Raw genomic sequence first — 15,129 nt, forward strand, 5'->3', positions numbered from 1 at the left:
GCTGTCTCGAGGCAGCTCAAGACAGGGCCCCCCAACATTCATATAACAGCAGCCGTGTGCAGACGACGAATATCATTGAACCAGGCTATTGGGCTTCTGAAGATATGATTTAGATGCCTTGACTGCTCTGGCGGAGTACTCCAATATTGTCTGGCAAGGGTCTCTAGGATAATGTTTGTGTGCTGCACAGGCCACAATATGGTGCAGTGGAGGGGCCTTCACATGGAGCGGACAGAATCCAGCAAGGGAGCTTTCTCTTCAGAAGAGGACCAGGAGGAGGAATGCTTTGATCCAATGGAGTTAACAAGGGGGAGGAGGGTGACAATGGGAAACATCCTGAGGAGCAGGCCTGGCTAACCATGGTTGGTCCTGTATGGGATGCCTTTATCGTCAGGGGCCTCTAATACAGAGGAGGTTAACCTAACCAGCCTTTAGGATCTCGCAGCAAATCCATCAGCCAGTGAGCCTCAGGCATTGAATTTCCCTTTTACATTGGGGCCACACATCTTCAAGGAAATGGCCATCCCCAACAAGAGAGAATACCAACAGGAAACGTTGACATTTAGTGTCATCAGCATGACCTTCACCACCCAGAAGGACAAGGGCTTCAATTGCATGGGAGATCCCACACTAACAAGCTTCCCTCAAAGACACATGGCATCCTGACACACGGAGCAGCCCACTGTGCCGTCACTGTGACTGCCCTCACACAGCACTCGGTTGAACTACACCAGGTAAACTGCATCTTATAAATAAGTTAGCTCATTGTTCCTCCCTCAAAAGCACCTTTGGATGGATAATAAATGCTGGAAGGGCTTTCTACATCCACACTCCTTGGTGGACTAGTATCATCTCTGAACATCTGGATAAAGAACCAGCCTTCCACTGCCAGACAAGCATGGCCACATCCTTCACATACCTTCACTGAGAAATAGACTTCTGGCTGCAGACTGGTAAGAACCAGTTGCTTTCCGTTAACCTGGTAATTGAAGCTATTAATGTACAATGACATACCAACACATCCATTGAAGACAGTACGTGTATTTACAAGATGCATGAAACCTAACATTATGATATTAAATAACACCACATTGAATCCATTAGTGATTGAGTTACCTCAGCGTCCTTTGCTCTGAACCAGGAGCATTGAAACCAATTGTAGCACCTCTATTGGGTCAATTACTATCAACGAACTCTGTGAAGACCTGTCACTAGACTTGGAACCTTCCCCATCTGTTCACTGGAGAAACTGAGAGCCATCTGGGCAGATAAGTTCTTCATCCTGACAAGGGAATTTTCAACATGATAGTTCAAGAACTGTTGGGAGTGACTGCCTACTGATGGAAAAAGTTTGCATTTGATTCTGTTCTGATCTCAAGGGAGACCATCAACTTTATTTGAACACTGTTTTAAACCTGAAAATCTGAACAGACCAGTTCCCGTTCTGTTTTAATTCCACCCAAGAGCTCCGCTGTACACTACAGGGTTTTGAGGATTCTTTCACTTCTCCTGGGACCAACCAAGGTGTGCCACAGCTCTCAGGAATTCACTTTGATTCTCCTCGGTGTTTCTGCTATTCTCTTGAGATTTTCTCCCATTTATCTTATTTAAGGATTCAGTTCCCAAAATACATGAATCATGACATTAGACATTTTCACAGCAATACACGTTTGATAATGGGGAAGCTTATACCAGGGTAGACCTTGTTCTATTTCCATGGATATATTTTGCTGTGATACATGAAACTAAGAACTGGATTTTACAGGACACTATGGTCCCAATCCCACAGCCAAAAAGTCAGTGGGCAGTCTGTCCAGAGGAAGAATGGCTGCCCTGCTGTCACTTAATGGTCAATTAATTGTTAATAGGTTGGAGGAGAGATTTCTGTACCTCAGTGACATGAAGTCTTCCCTCAGATAACTGCCAGCCAATTGGATGGCTGGCAGCTCTCTAGTCCAAGCAGCACCAGGTGGGTATAGTGGCCACTGCTGGAGCCAGACACTAAGGTAGTGGGGTGGGCGGGGGGGGGGATTTTGCTGGGATCAGGCTGGCAGGCCCCAGCGAGGGGGTGGGAATGGGGACCAGATTTGAGAGGCCAGTTGGTGGGGGGGGGGAAGGGGAAGTATGATTTTGGGGGAATTACCTCTGATGGGTACAGGGAACCCGCAAAGGAGTTTTCCCCCATTCCCGACCTTACTTGACACCAGCCTCCGTAGCTAAAGCTGGCGTAGGCTTCCCCCTGCTGTGGGGAAAATAGGGGCAAGGATGAGATGATGTCCTTAAGTGGCCATTATTTGGTCACTTAAAGGACCTCAATGGGCTCGAGAGCTGAAGGCTCGGGAAGGCCATATGCTGGATTTTACGAGCTCCGCCCTGGACTTCAAGCCTGCCAGCGGGGAGCATTAATTCTAACTCTAAGTGTTTATACCATTTTTGTAAAATGGCTGAAGAGTTTTCATGAAACCACATGTAATCAATGACACTAGGCCTGGGAATAACACATCCTTTCCCCTGTCCCTTTCCCTCTGCCACACTAATAAATGGTGTTATATTCTTTCGTGTATCAGCAAATTGTGATATTGACAAAAGCTAACTTGATTCCATTTAATATTGCCAATAACATGGTGCTGATCGCTTAAAAAAAAAGTTTAATTTGCAATGCAATGGACTGTTTTTTCCAAGGTATTAATTATCTTATTATCGAGGAAGATGGTGGCGTAGTGATAATGTCACTCGGCTAGTAATCCAGATGCTCAGGCAAATCCACTGCAGGGTATAAGTTCAAATCTCAACACAGCAGTTGGTTGAATTTAAATTCAATTAATAAGTCTGGAATTGGAAGCCAGTCTCAGTAACGGTGGCCATGAAATTATCATCAATTGTTGTAAAAACCCATCTGGCTTGCTAATGTCCTTTAGGGAAGGAAATCTGCTGCCCTTACTTGATTTGGCTTACGTGTGGCTCTGGACCCACAACAATCTGGCTGACTCTTAACTGTCCTCTGAAATGGCCTAGCAAGCCCACTCAGTTCAAGAGCAATTAGGGATGGGCAACAATTGCTGGCCTTGACAGCGATGCCCACACCCCATGAAAGAAATTTTAAAAATGTTATGGCTTTTAATGAAGAGGTCTCAGTATTGAGCTCTCTCACCAAGAGACTGTATGGTTCTAAAAACTACATAGCGCTTATCATGACCACCGAAAGTCTAGAAGCACTTTATAGCCAATGAAGTACATTTGAAGTGTTATTATCTAGGAAACGTGACAACCAATCCACACACAGCAAACTTCCTTAAACAACAATGTGCTAAAGACCAGATATTTTTTCTTTTGTGGTGTTCATTGAGGGATAAATATTGGCCAGGACACAGGGGATAATTCTTCTGCTCTTCTTCAAACTAGTGCCACTGCCATGGAATCGTTTACATCCAGCCAAGCAGGCAGATGGGGCCTCGGTTTAACATCTCATCTGAAATACGATCCCTCAAGAGTGCAGCACTCCTTCAGTACTGCATTGGAGCGTCAGCCTTGAATTTTACTGTCAAACCCTTGGAGTTCAGCATGATATCACAGTTAATATTTTGAAATACAGCAATTAGGGAGATTTTAGTACTCCAATGCTGGAGTGATAGAACTTGAAATTATGTCTCCTGATCTCAATTTAGCCAGGAATGAAGCAAAAATGTGACAGCCAAGTCACTGCCTGCAAGCAGCTGTTTAAAATTGGTGTAGATACACAGAGAGGTCAAAAAGGATAAGGCGCAATGGAAAGAAGGTCACAATTTTTGCAAGTAAATTTTTCAAAATGACTGTAAACTGTTTTTGGTTTGTGTCTCAAACTCTTTCTGTTTGTGTAGGTGGTGGAGGAAAGCGCAAGGGTAAAAGTAAAAAGTGGAAGGAAATATTGAGGTTTCCTCACGTGATCCAATGTGAAGAGCAAAGGAAATCTATAGGTGAGTAATGCATCATACATTTGCCTTATTTGTGCAAAAGCTACAGTCAAGATCATTTATCATGCTCAAACGGTCTTGGTGAAAACACAAGCTAGCAAGAAACCTTTCTTCTCCAAACAAGCAAAGAACAGGACAAGTTTCACATTGTGGAGTAGGAGATTGAAATTTTAGACTGTAACTCAGTATTATTTAATTTAAATGTTCTCCACTTGGGTTTAGGCATTTCATTTTCCCCCACCAGAAACAAGTTTTTGCATTCTTAGACTGCTGTTGGCAGATTCACAACATGAAAATGCAATTAAGTGGATCTATTTACCCATGCTGTGGAGTTTTCTTGCGATAAGCAGAAAAAAAGGGCCATGTTTATGTACTGTGAATTTATGCAGAACAGCTCACTTATTTGCATATGATAAGCAATGCCAGTCCCTACATTGTGTGAAAAAGCTTCAACAGTACAAATTGGTAAAATTGACTTGGGATAAATAGAAATCACAGGACCTGGAAGGCTATATTGTAATTTAAAAGACAAATGATAGATTCAGTGTAATATTTAATGAATCAGAGCTTCTGTTTTGTTTTGAAAACTGGAGATTTTGTTTTCGTCCCTAGATCTGTCATTTATACTGGTCGATCTCCTGTGGCATTGCTTATATTATTAGGAGATTGGCTATTATATAACTAACGGCTGCTAATCTTATACTGGAGGGTACCAAAGTCATTGAATTACATTGACAGAATAAGTCAAAAGTCAATTTTTGTTATATAGTATTTGTGGATTTTTTCTGGAGATTGAATTTGACAACTCTGTTCATTATGCTGTAAAAATTGTAAATATGGGACTTTTTATTATTTTAGTTATTATTTATACAGATTTTCTTCTACCTTTTTATCCCAGACCTTTTATAAAACTGAGAATACACAGTGAAATGTTATTACGCACATACGAATTAGGAGCAGGAGTAGGTCATTCGGCCCCTCGAGCCTGCTCCGCCATCCAATAAGGTCATGACTGATCTGATTGAAACCTGAACTCCACATTCCCACCTACCCAGATAACCTTTCACCCCTGCCTTGCTTATCAAGAATCTACCTAGTTCTGCCTTTAAAAATATTAAAGACTTTCTTCCTCAAAAGGCGGTGGAAGCAGAGTTCCAAAGACACTCTACCACCTGAGAGAAAAAATTTCTCCTCATCTCTATCTTAAATGGGTGAGCCCTCATTTTTAAACAGGTTCTCCCACAAGAGGAAACCTCCTTTCCACATCCACCCTGTCAAGTCCCCTCAGGATCTCACATGTTTCAATCAGGTCACCTCTTACTCGTCTAAACTCCAACGGATACAAGCCTAGCCTACCAACCTTTCCTCATAAGGCAACCTGCCCATTCCAGGTATTAGTCTGTTAAACCTTCTCTGAACTGCTTCCAACACATTTGCATCCCTAAATAAGGAGACCAATACTTTACACACTACTCCAGATGTGATGTCACTAGTGCCCTGTATAACTGAAGCATAACCCCTCACAATAAATGATAACATTGTTAACTTTCTTAATTACTTGCTGTACCCGTCTATTAATCTTTTGCAATTCTTGCACTAGGACACCCAGATCCCTCTGCATCTTGGAGCTCTGCAATCTCTCACCATTTAGATAATACGCTTCTTTTTTATTCTTCCTGCCAAAATGCCTTCTGGAAATCTCAGTACATCCACCAGTTCCCCTTTATCCACAGCACATGTTACTTCTTCAAGCAACTCCAATAAATTGGTTGAACATGATTTCCCTCTTTCAAAACCATGTTGACTCTGCCTGATTACCTTGAATTTATTTAAGTTCCCAGCTATAACGTCTTTAATAATAGCTTCTAACATTTTCCCCATGACAGGTGTTAAGCTAACTGGCCTGTAATTTCCTTCTTTCTGTCTCCCCTTTTTGAATAAAGGAGTTACATTCACTATTTTCCAATCTAATGGAACCTTCCCTGAATCTAGGGAATTTTGGAAAATTAAAATCCATGCATCAATATCCCACTTCTTTTAAGACTCTAGGATGTAGTCCATCAGGACCCATGGACTTGTCAGCACCCAGTTCCAACAATTTGCTCAATACCACTTCCCTGGTGATTGTAATTTCCTTGAGTTCCACCCTCCCTTCCATTTCCTGATTTACTGCTATTTCTGGGATGTTACTTGTATCTTCTGTAGTGAAGACCGATGTAAAATACCTGTTTAATTCATCTGCCATCTCTTTATTTTCCATTATTAATTCCCTAGACCCACTTTCTATAGTGAGTCTATTATATAGACACTTGGGAGTTGGGTATCTGCTAATTAGTTGGACTGAAGTTGGGTAGTGGGATTTAGTTGCACTTGGGGAGCAGTGTTATGCATTTGGAGATATTTTGACTGATGCTGGGATTTGGCAGAACCAGGCTTTGGGTGTCCTGCAGTTTCACACGATTAAGGTAGGGCTATTGAGGTTTCGGCAGCATGAACCAATCCTTTTGAACCTGCAGTTTGGCAAAACTGTGGAGGACAAACCTAAGGTTTAGCATAACTGGGAATGAAATGTGGGATTTGGTTCATTGGCATATCCCAGGTGTTTGTCAGCAATGAGGCGGGAGGTGGGGATAATGGGGAATGGGCTTGATAGCACTGGACATGACAGATTCCATTGTTGGCAGCAGTGGCTTGTGGCATTCCACCCTATTTACAGTGAATTTATTTTGGCCTCTTTCTGTAAACCTCTCTTTTATTTCCTTTCTCTCCTGTACATTACCCTTTCTCTCTTTTTCTCATTGTGTTCATCTCTCTTTCTCTCTGCATGTCTCTCTTGATGTCTCTCACGTTGTATAATGTCAATGCCATTCCTTTCATGGAAAACTGGAGACATATTAGACTCTGACCCTCAGAAAAAGATCTTGTTTTCTCCCTGAAACAAGGATTGGAGGGAAGAATCTTTGCTGGAGGAGAAGAGTTGCACCTGGCAGGGAACATAGTGGGCCAGAGCTGTGACGTGTCTCAATGCCAGGAATAAGAGTTTTCATGGTGCTGTTCCATTGAAAATGAGCCCAATTGTTTCAAATGGTATTGGCATAGCCAAGAGCTGCAGGGAAACATCCAGGTGAGAGTGTAACGGGGGCTGAGGATGTGCGTTGGCATTTATTTTATCTTCTATTGTTAGAATTGTTGTTATTAGCTAACTCTAATTTATATGGCAATTAAGATGCATTTTACAGATTCATTCCCCTGATCTGTAATTGGCTGCCAAAGCTTTTACAGAAAATGCTTTGCAGATGCATTTTTATATTGAATCATTGACAATGTTAGGCTGTTGGGCGCCTGGTCGGCGAAGGTCAAGGAGAACAGCAGAAAGTTAAATTGACTGCGTGGGGTACTGAAAGAAGCAGCCATTGAACTTGAATTATGTTTTGAAATACATTTGTTTGGTGCTTTCCCTGAGCAATTTGGCTCTGGGACTGGACTTACATCTCCCATGTTTAAAGGTCTTTTTTCACTCTCCCACCTTTGTGTTTATCCCTCAGCAAAAGCGTAATTCATTTTAAGTGAACTTTTTGGACTTTTTTTTGATGTCTGACTGAGAACGGAATATAGGCAAATGTATTTTTAGTACTTTTCAGCATATATTTTCTGCGTAAAATGAAAACTTCAACTTTAAGAAAAGTCAGGATTTATTTAAAATGTCATTTAAAAATAGCTTGTTTCTTAAGTATTGCATTTACTGCTATCAGCACATTAAAGTGTGATTGTTTTCTTGTGCCACTGCAGTGCTTCAATATATGCTGTAATGCCTACATCTGTGCTTTATAAAAGTCAGCACGAAGATAATATGCAAAATGGATGCCTTAAAGGTGGAGCCCATGGCTTCTAGTTTAACAAATAGAAAATTTTAATATCTTTCTTGGTGTTACACTGCCAATTCAATGTGAGCAGAAATGTTCCAGAAATTCTCAGGACATGCAGTATTTATTATTGCTAATTATAGTTTAATTCATCTGAAAAAATGTACTTGTCTAGAATCATTTCATTTGTGTTGACTAGACTGCTAGTTGGTAGGTTGCTCATTCAGCTGCACTCCAGTCATTATCACTAGGTTGCAAGGTTAAAGTTAATTGTAGGCTGTTGGAGTGTTGTGCAAAACTTATTTTACAGAGGGCTAACTGCCACGTACTGTTTTGCTAAATTGCTTGGTAATATCACTTATTGTTTGAACTGTCTGCAGACCTTGGGTCTGCTCTCTGTATTTATACTTTATAAATATTTTTTGTAAATCAAAGTAGTGTTTGCCTGGGAATAAGAGATGGACAACTGATAGTCTATAAAAGTTTATGTATGAAGAAAGGCCTAAATACATATGGACATAACCTCAATATTGGGTATTTTGGAAGCAGCATTTTGTAGCTTCATTGCTGGAACAAAGACTCCTCGGGCTGAATTTTCATTTTGAGGGAAACAGGAGCTGAAACTGTTTCCTCATCCCAAACCCACCCCAAGAGGGAAACGGTCACTGACCTGGGATTTTCATGGAGGTGCTGCAACCACGACTCCCCCCTCATTAATTGTATTAAGACAGCTTCACTTTCGAATTAAGGGAAGCAGGGCTTTTGTTGTTGGCGGACCAATCAGAGGCCTTTCAACTTAAATGAAGAAGCAAGCTACTGTAAAAGGTAAGTAACTAAGAGGCTGTTTCAACATGAAGATGTACTTTCACTTTGAAAATTGTAATTAAAACAGAAATAGCAGCCAAGTCACCGCTGTTGGTGTGGTGCAGGGGTGGGGGTGCCAGGGTATCCCTTTGTAGAGCAGACATTTGCATGCATCCACACACATGCAGGCAGAAAGGGCCTTAGGCCTGTTTGGAGCTCTGGCACACCAGAGCCTTCCTTCAGGCAGTTAAATTGCTTTTCCTGCCCCCCCACCTCCACCATTGCATCAGAAAACTGAAGGTGGACTGGAAAATCCCAACCAGCTTCCTCTCAGTGCCCTTATAAGGCTGGTTAATGAGCCTACTTGACTGCCAGCCTTGTGAGGGTGGGTAGCCCGGCCAAGCCCTGAGCCCTGCCTCAGCAAAATGGCTGGCACGAGGACTGGGGCCGGGAAACTGGCACAACAGCTCCACCAGTTTTCTTGGGCCCCGTCTACCTGGGTTGTGACCTTGGCTTGCCCCAAAGTTCTGTCCCTGGCCTCAACAAGTAAGCTGGAATGCAGAATTGATTATATAATCAATGTTCTTCTTTGGAATAGTTCCATGGAATATTTTACATCCATGTAGAAGGCCAGCTAGGCTCTTGGTTTAACAACTCAATCAAAAGATGGCACTTCTGACAGTGCAGCGCTTCCTTGTACTAAAGTATCAGCCCAGATTATTTGTAGCAATGCCTGGAGCAGGACTTGAGTCCACAACACAAGAGTGTGACAACCGAACCAAGGTTGACAACCAGAAGTCTTTAAGATATTGAAAGAGCAATGATGATGCATTGTTTCCTTTGGTCAGTGAGAGGGCACAAATATAAGATGATGAAATTAAAACAGAGATTAGAATGAGCTTTGAACTGTTGCCAGCTTGACATGGCAACAGCTTAGTTTTTCCATAATAGTTTATTAGGTTGGCTGACCCTTTATCCTGTCTGATTAATTGAGCTGTGCTGTACCTTATGAAAATTACAGCCCAGTCATAGGTTTAGGTCTACATTGAGTTGCAACTCTCAACATGCATACTCCAAGGTTAATTATTATTTTTTTTTTTCTCTTTCCTAATGATTGTTCCTACGGTAAATTGCTCTGGCAATTAGTTTTATCTGTTAAGTTAGTTGCTAGACAGGCCAGCATGCCTGGTAGGGTTTGTAAGAAAAGCTCTGACATAAAACAAATTTTGACTTTCAAATTTAGGCTTAGAGTTAGACCACAAATCCCAAAGAATTTGCAGAGATTACTACAGAAGAAAGAGAAGAATAATGTTTGTCAGGTAATTTTCAGATGTTCAATATAAGTTAAAGTATTTTAGAATAATTCTTTCTAAGGTAGAATTGAGTTGTTCTACGTGAATGCTAACCCTTTCACATATTTAGGTACACACATGGGGAATGCTGTTTCAACACCAATAAATCTGTGTTGGTTCAATTAAGTGATGAATGCCATTTGTAATGAATAATTTATTTTCTACACCAAGTCTTACATATTGCATACACTTCCTGTCCATAAACCTTACTTCCTGGTGACACAATTTTTGAGTAACATTTTCTATGTCAACAACTAAATGGAAAATTATTGAATGGTTACGTATTATTAATGGGAAAGCTGTGCAAAGTATGTTAAAGCTTCTATAATGGGAAAAGACTATCTGTCTGTCATGATATAGTTGTAGGCCTCACACGAGTGGTGGAAGCCATGCATGATATAATGATATTACAGTTGTGCAAAGTGAGTAACCAGGTAACATTTGTAACTCATAAATTTCTCTTGCAATAAATAACATGTTTGGATACAGTGTAGGAGTAATTTGAAACATGTTATGTGGTAGGTGTAGTATGCTTGGAAGTAACAGCTAATTTTGAGCCTATGGCTTCCAAAACCTTCAACCACTGGGGTTTTCCTTGCATCATGCCTAGGTCCAATGTAAACTAATTCATAGAGCTTAATTGTTATTATAAGTTAACAACTCTACTATCATTGTATCATCCAACTGCTGGATGATAGAATGCCTAAATTGCTAACTAACTGGACCTTTGTCTCTTTTCATCCAGCTAGTCCCATGTACTCACCTGGGTAAAATTTTACCTCAAATTTCTCTTCTGCCCGTTTTTGTCGGGCATCCCGCCAGCTTCAGAAATTCTCTAACCGACCTTGTGAGTGAAGTTCCGTGTTAATTTAATCTTACATGTAAATTACATATTTTATTTGAATTTTAATAATCTATATGTAATTATTTTGCAGTGTGCAGGCCTGATCACTATTTTTTGTGGTCTCTTCCCCTGCCCTCTTCTATCCCACCCCATGACTCATTCTCACCTACTGCTCTCACCCTCTGCCCATTATTCTCCTATGCCCACTGAGGGTTAAAAATAATTTTTTCAGCTCTATGTAGGCCAGCATTGATCCACATTTCAGCTCAGCCGCTGCAGCAGTTTGACTGTCTTTTCTGGCACCAACACAGCAGCGTATCCAACTTCCTGTTTCTGGAAGCAGCATGGAGCCACAATCCCTGAATAACTTTGCCATCACCCCCTCTCCTCCTGCTGGGAATAATCACTGAGACACCTGCTTTGAAGATATTGCTACTGCCCCCATTCACCTTACAAATTGTCACCTCCCCGCCAACTTCCCAGCCACAGCACCTAGACGAGGGCAATGAGTAGCAGCAGCTAACATCAAGTAAGGCTGAATCATGAAGAGGACCAGAAGCTGGGAATTGGCAATTCTAATAGAGGCAGGGAGTAGTGATTGTGACGATTAGGCCACAGAGGGATGGGCTGTCATGATGGGGCGTAATGGTAGGGATTTAAAGAAGCAATAGGTGAGAATGGGCTGTGGAGAGACATATTAACAAGAAAGGGGGCAGTACAAAACCGATGGAAGGAACTTGCAAGACTACAGGAATGAATAATGAGCTGACGTTGGAGCGAGCAGGTTGGAAAGGTGCCCAGATGCCCACGTGCAGGAGATCAAGGGAATGAAAATCTGGGGGCATCTGTAAGTGAGCAAAAATGCTTGGGAATGAAAAAAAAATCAGTTGAGATTAATAACCTGAAAACCAGGTGAAAAAGATGACAGTAGAGCTGAAATATTTTCTGCAAAGCCATCCAGTGGTCACAATGTGGAATTGCATCGTGACACCAATGTAGGAAAATTGAATGGGAAACGTCTATAAAAAAATTACAATGGCAAGAGTTGATGCAGAAGTATGGCTTAAAAAGTGACAAGACAACAGGAACTTTCATCATTCCGTGTTGCTCTTAATCATAATCAAAATATATTTATTCCAATCTATCCAAACATTTCTCATTTCTCTCTGGGTCATGATTGTGACGATGAGGCCACTGGGTCCAATGGCAACCCGGCGGCTGGTTTAAAAACAGCGCTGGCAACCCGGCGGCTGGTTTAAAAACAGCGCAGGCAACCCCTGGAACGCTGCCATGGAAGAACGCCTCTTCTGCGTTGTCAATATTCAAGTTATGGAGTCGAGTGCAGCTGGACATGGCAGGCAGGAGGGCAGATCGACTGGGCACTCATCCCCCCCACTTTTCGGATGAGTGCCTCGCAGTCCTCCTGGAGGAGGTGGCTGCCAGGAGGGACACCCTTGCCCCCAGAGATGGGAGGAAGAGGCCACTGCACCTCACAAAGAGGGCATGGGAGGAGGTTACAGTGCTGGTTAGCCACCATGACGTGGTATGGCGGACATGGGTGCAGTGCCGGAAGAGGCTCAATAAGCTGCTGTGTATCAGGAAGTGTGAGTACTGTGTTGGCATAGGTCAGTGTGCAGAAGTGTTAAGGTGTGACCGTCCCCCCATGGACCTCGGGGACATTAGAGTCTGAGTGCCAACTGTCAGTGACGCTGGAGCTGGTCAAGGGGGTGAGCCCTGGCCGCTTGGACTGAATGCTTTGCAGCTCAAGGGTCATGACTTGGATGTGCCCTGCGAGGTTTTCCTCAGATGGGATTGTCCAGGCTGCAATGGCGCTGCAGGTACAGAGTGGACTTATCAATGCTACTCTGTCCTTTCAGGAGAAGACAAGCCATAACCAATTGGAGAGGCCATGGACAGGCAAAGGCCCGCCCACCAATTTCGAGCAGGACGCCCTTGAGCTGGAGAGCTGGCACACTCCACGCGCAACTGGGTGTGGAGAGGCGGGAGTGTCATACAAAGGTAAGTGCGCAGTGCACAGAGGTGAGAGTTTCAGATTGTGCAACCATTCTAGTGTAGTCTCATCATTAATGGGAGCCTCAAACCTGAAGTCCCCATTGATCATTGAAAGATGATGGCACCGTGATGCAGATCTCCATTGTCTCACAGGGTGCCTGGCATGCGCACTGACAGAGGCACGAGCGCAGATGCCAACACTTTGGTGGGCATTAGATCGGTGCACATTGGTGAGGGCACTTCACACTCTCCACACCCGCTTGAGGTGCAGGTGGAGGCAGAGAGTGCCCAAGGCGACGGCAGTCGGAAGACTGCTGGGGACTAGGACGATGCTCAGTCGAAGGCAGATGATGAGCCTCTGGAGTCGTCCATTAGCAGATGCTGGATGCCCAGTGGGATGTGCGGGAGGATCTGGCAGAGATCCATGAGGGTCTGCATGCCATGGTCTCTGTTATGGAGGAGTCTGTGCAGTGTATGAGCACTGCGTTGACCCTCATGGCCGAGCGCACTGCCTCATCTATTGAGAGAGTGATGACTCTCATGGAGAGGCAGTTCCAGGGGTTCTTTGGGATTGTTCCAGGGATTGTTCAGGCCTCTGTTCTTCCTTGAACAGAGGCCTGAACAATCCCCATCCACCACTACTCTCCTCCGTCTGGCTGAACTTGTTCTCACACTGAACAATTTCTCCTTTAACTCCTCTCACTTCCTCCAAATAAAAGGTGTGGCTATGGGTACCCGCATGGACCCCAGTTATGCCTGTCTCTTTATGGGGTATGTGGAACATTCCTTGTTCCAGTCCTACTCCGGCCCCCTCCCACAACTCTTTCTCCAGTACATCGATGATTACTTCGGTGCTGCTTCATGCTCTCGTCGGGACCTGGAAAAATTTATTAATTTTGCTTCCAATTTCCACCCCTCCAACATTTTCACATGGTCCATCTCTGACACTTCCCTTCCCTTCCCTTCCTTGACCTCTCTGTCTCAATTTCTGATGATAGACTGTCCACCAATATCCGTTACAAGCCTACCGACTCCCACAGCTACCTCGAATACAGCTCCTCACACCCTGCTTCCTGTAAGGACTCCATCCCATTCTCTCAGTTCCTTCGCCTCCGTCTCATCTGTTCTGATGATACCACTTTCAAATACAGTTGTTCTGACATGTCCTCCTTCCTTAACCGAGGTTTTTCACCCATGGTGGTTGACAGGGCCCTCAACCGTGTCCGGCCCATCTCCCACGCATCCGCCCTCACACTTTCTCCTCCCTCCCAGAAACATGATAGGGTCCCCCTCACTTATCACCCCACCAGCCTCCGCATTCAAAGGATCATCCTCCGCCATTTCCGCCAACTCCAGCATGGTGCCACCACCAAACACATCTTCCCTTCACCCCCCCTGGCGGCATTCCGTAGGGATCGTTCCCTCCGTGACACCTGGTTCACTCCTCCATCACCACCTACACCTCAACCCCCTCCCACGGCACCTTCCCATGCAACCGCAGAAGATGCAACACCTGCCCCTTCACTTCCCCTCTCCTCACCGTCCAAGGGCCCAAACACTCCTTTCAAGTGAAGCAGCATTTCACTTGCACTTCCCTTAACTTAGTCTACTGCACTCGTTGCTCCCAATGCGGTTTCCTCTACATTGGAGAGACCAAACGCAGACTGGGTGACCGCTTTGAACACCTTCGCTCTGGCCGCAAGCATTACCCAGACTTCCCTGTCGCTTGCCATTTCAACACTTCACCCTGCTCTCATGCCCACATGTCTGTCCTTGGCTTGCTGCATTGTTCCAGTGAAGCTCAACGCAAACTGGAGGAACAGCACCTCATCTTCCGACTAGGCACTTTACAGCCTTCCGGACTGAATATTGAGTTCAACAACTTTAGATCATGAACTCTCTCCTCCATCCCCACCCCCTTTCCGATTTTCCCCCTCCTTTTTATTTTTTCCAATAATTTATATAGATTTTTCTTTTCCCACCTATTTCCATTATTTTAAAATGTTTTTCCATCCATTGTTTTATCTCTACCTTTTAGCCTTTTTCGATTCCTTCACCCCACCCCACCCCTCACTAGGGCTATCTGTACCTTGCTTATCCTGCTTTCTACCCTTAATTAGCACATTCCTTTAGATAATATCACCACCTTCAATACCTCTTTGTCCTTTTGTCTGTGACATCTTTTGGTTATCTCCACCTATCACTGGCCCTCTATCCAGCTCTACCTGTCCCAACCCCCCACCCCCACCTTAAACCAGCTTATATTTCACCGCTTCTCTATTTTTAATTAGTTCTATTGAAGA

At 43.7% G+C, this 15,129-nt stretch overlaps 2 long non-coding RNA genes across 2 annotated transcripts in view; both read left to right on the top strand.

Moving 5' to 3' along the window:
- LOC144694402 (uncharacterized) overlaps positions 1 to 15,129 on the top strand; it is a 1,120,079-nt gene that overhangs the window by 839,086 nt on the left and 265,864 nt on the right. The window lies entirely within an intron of this gene.
- Positions 1 to 15,129, top strand: part of LOC144694392 (uncharacterized) — a 133,498-nt gene that overhangs the window by 75,315 nt on the left and 43,054 nt on the right. Inside the window, exon 2 of the long non-coding RNA XR_013579741.1 lies at positions 3,858 to 3,953. This is a non-coding gene — a long non-coding RNA (uncharacterized LOC144694392). The remainder of the gene's footprint in view (positions 1 to 3,857; positions 3,954 to 15,129) is intronic.

The sequence above is a fragment of the Cetorhinus maximus genome, chromosome 20 (assembly GCF_964194155.1).
Source record: "Cetorhinus maximus chromosome 20, sCetMax3.hap1.1, whole genome shotgun sequence".
NCBI classification, from domain to species: Eukaryota; Metazoa; Chordata; class Chondrichthyes; order Lamniformes; family Cetorhinidae; genus Cetorhinus; species Cetorhinus maximus.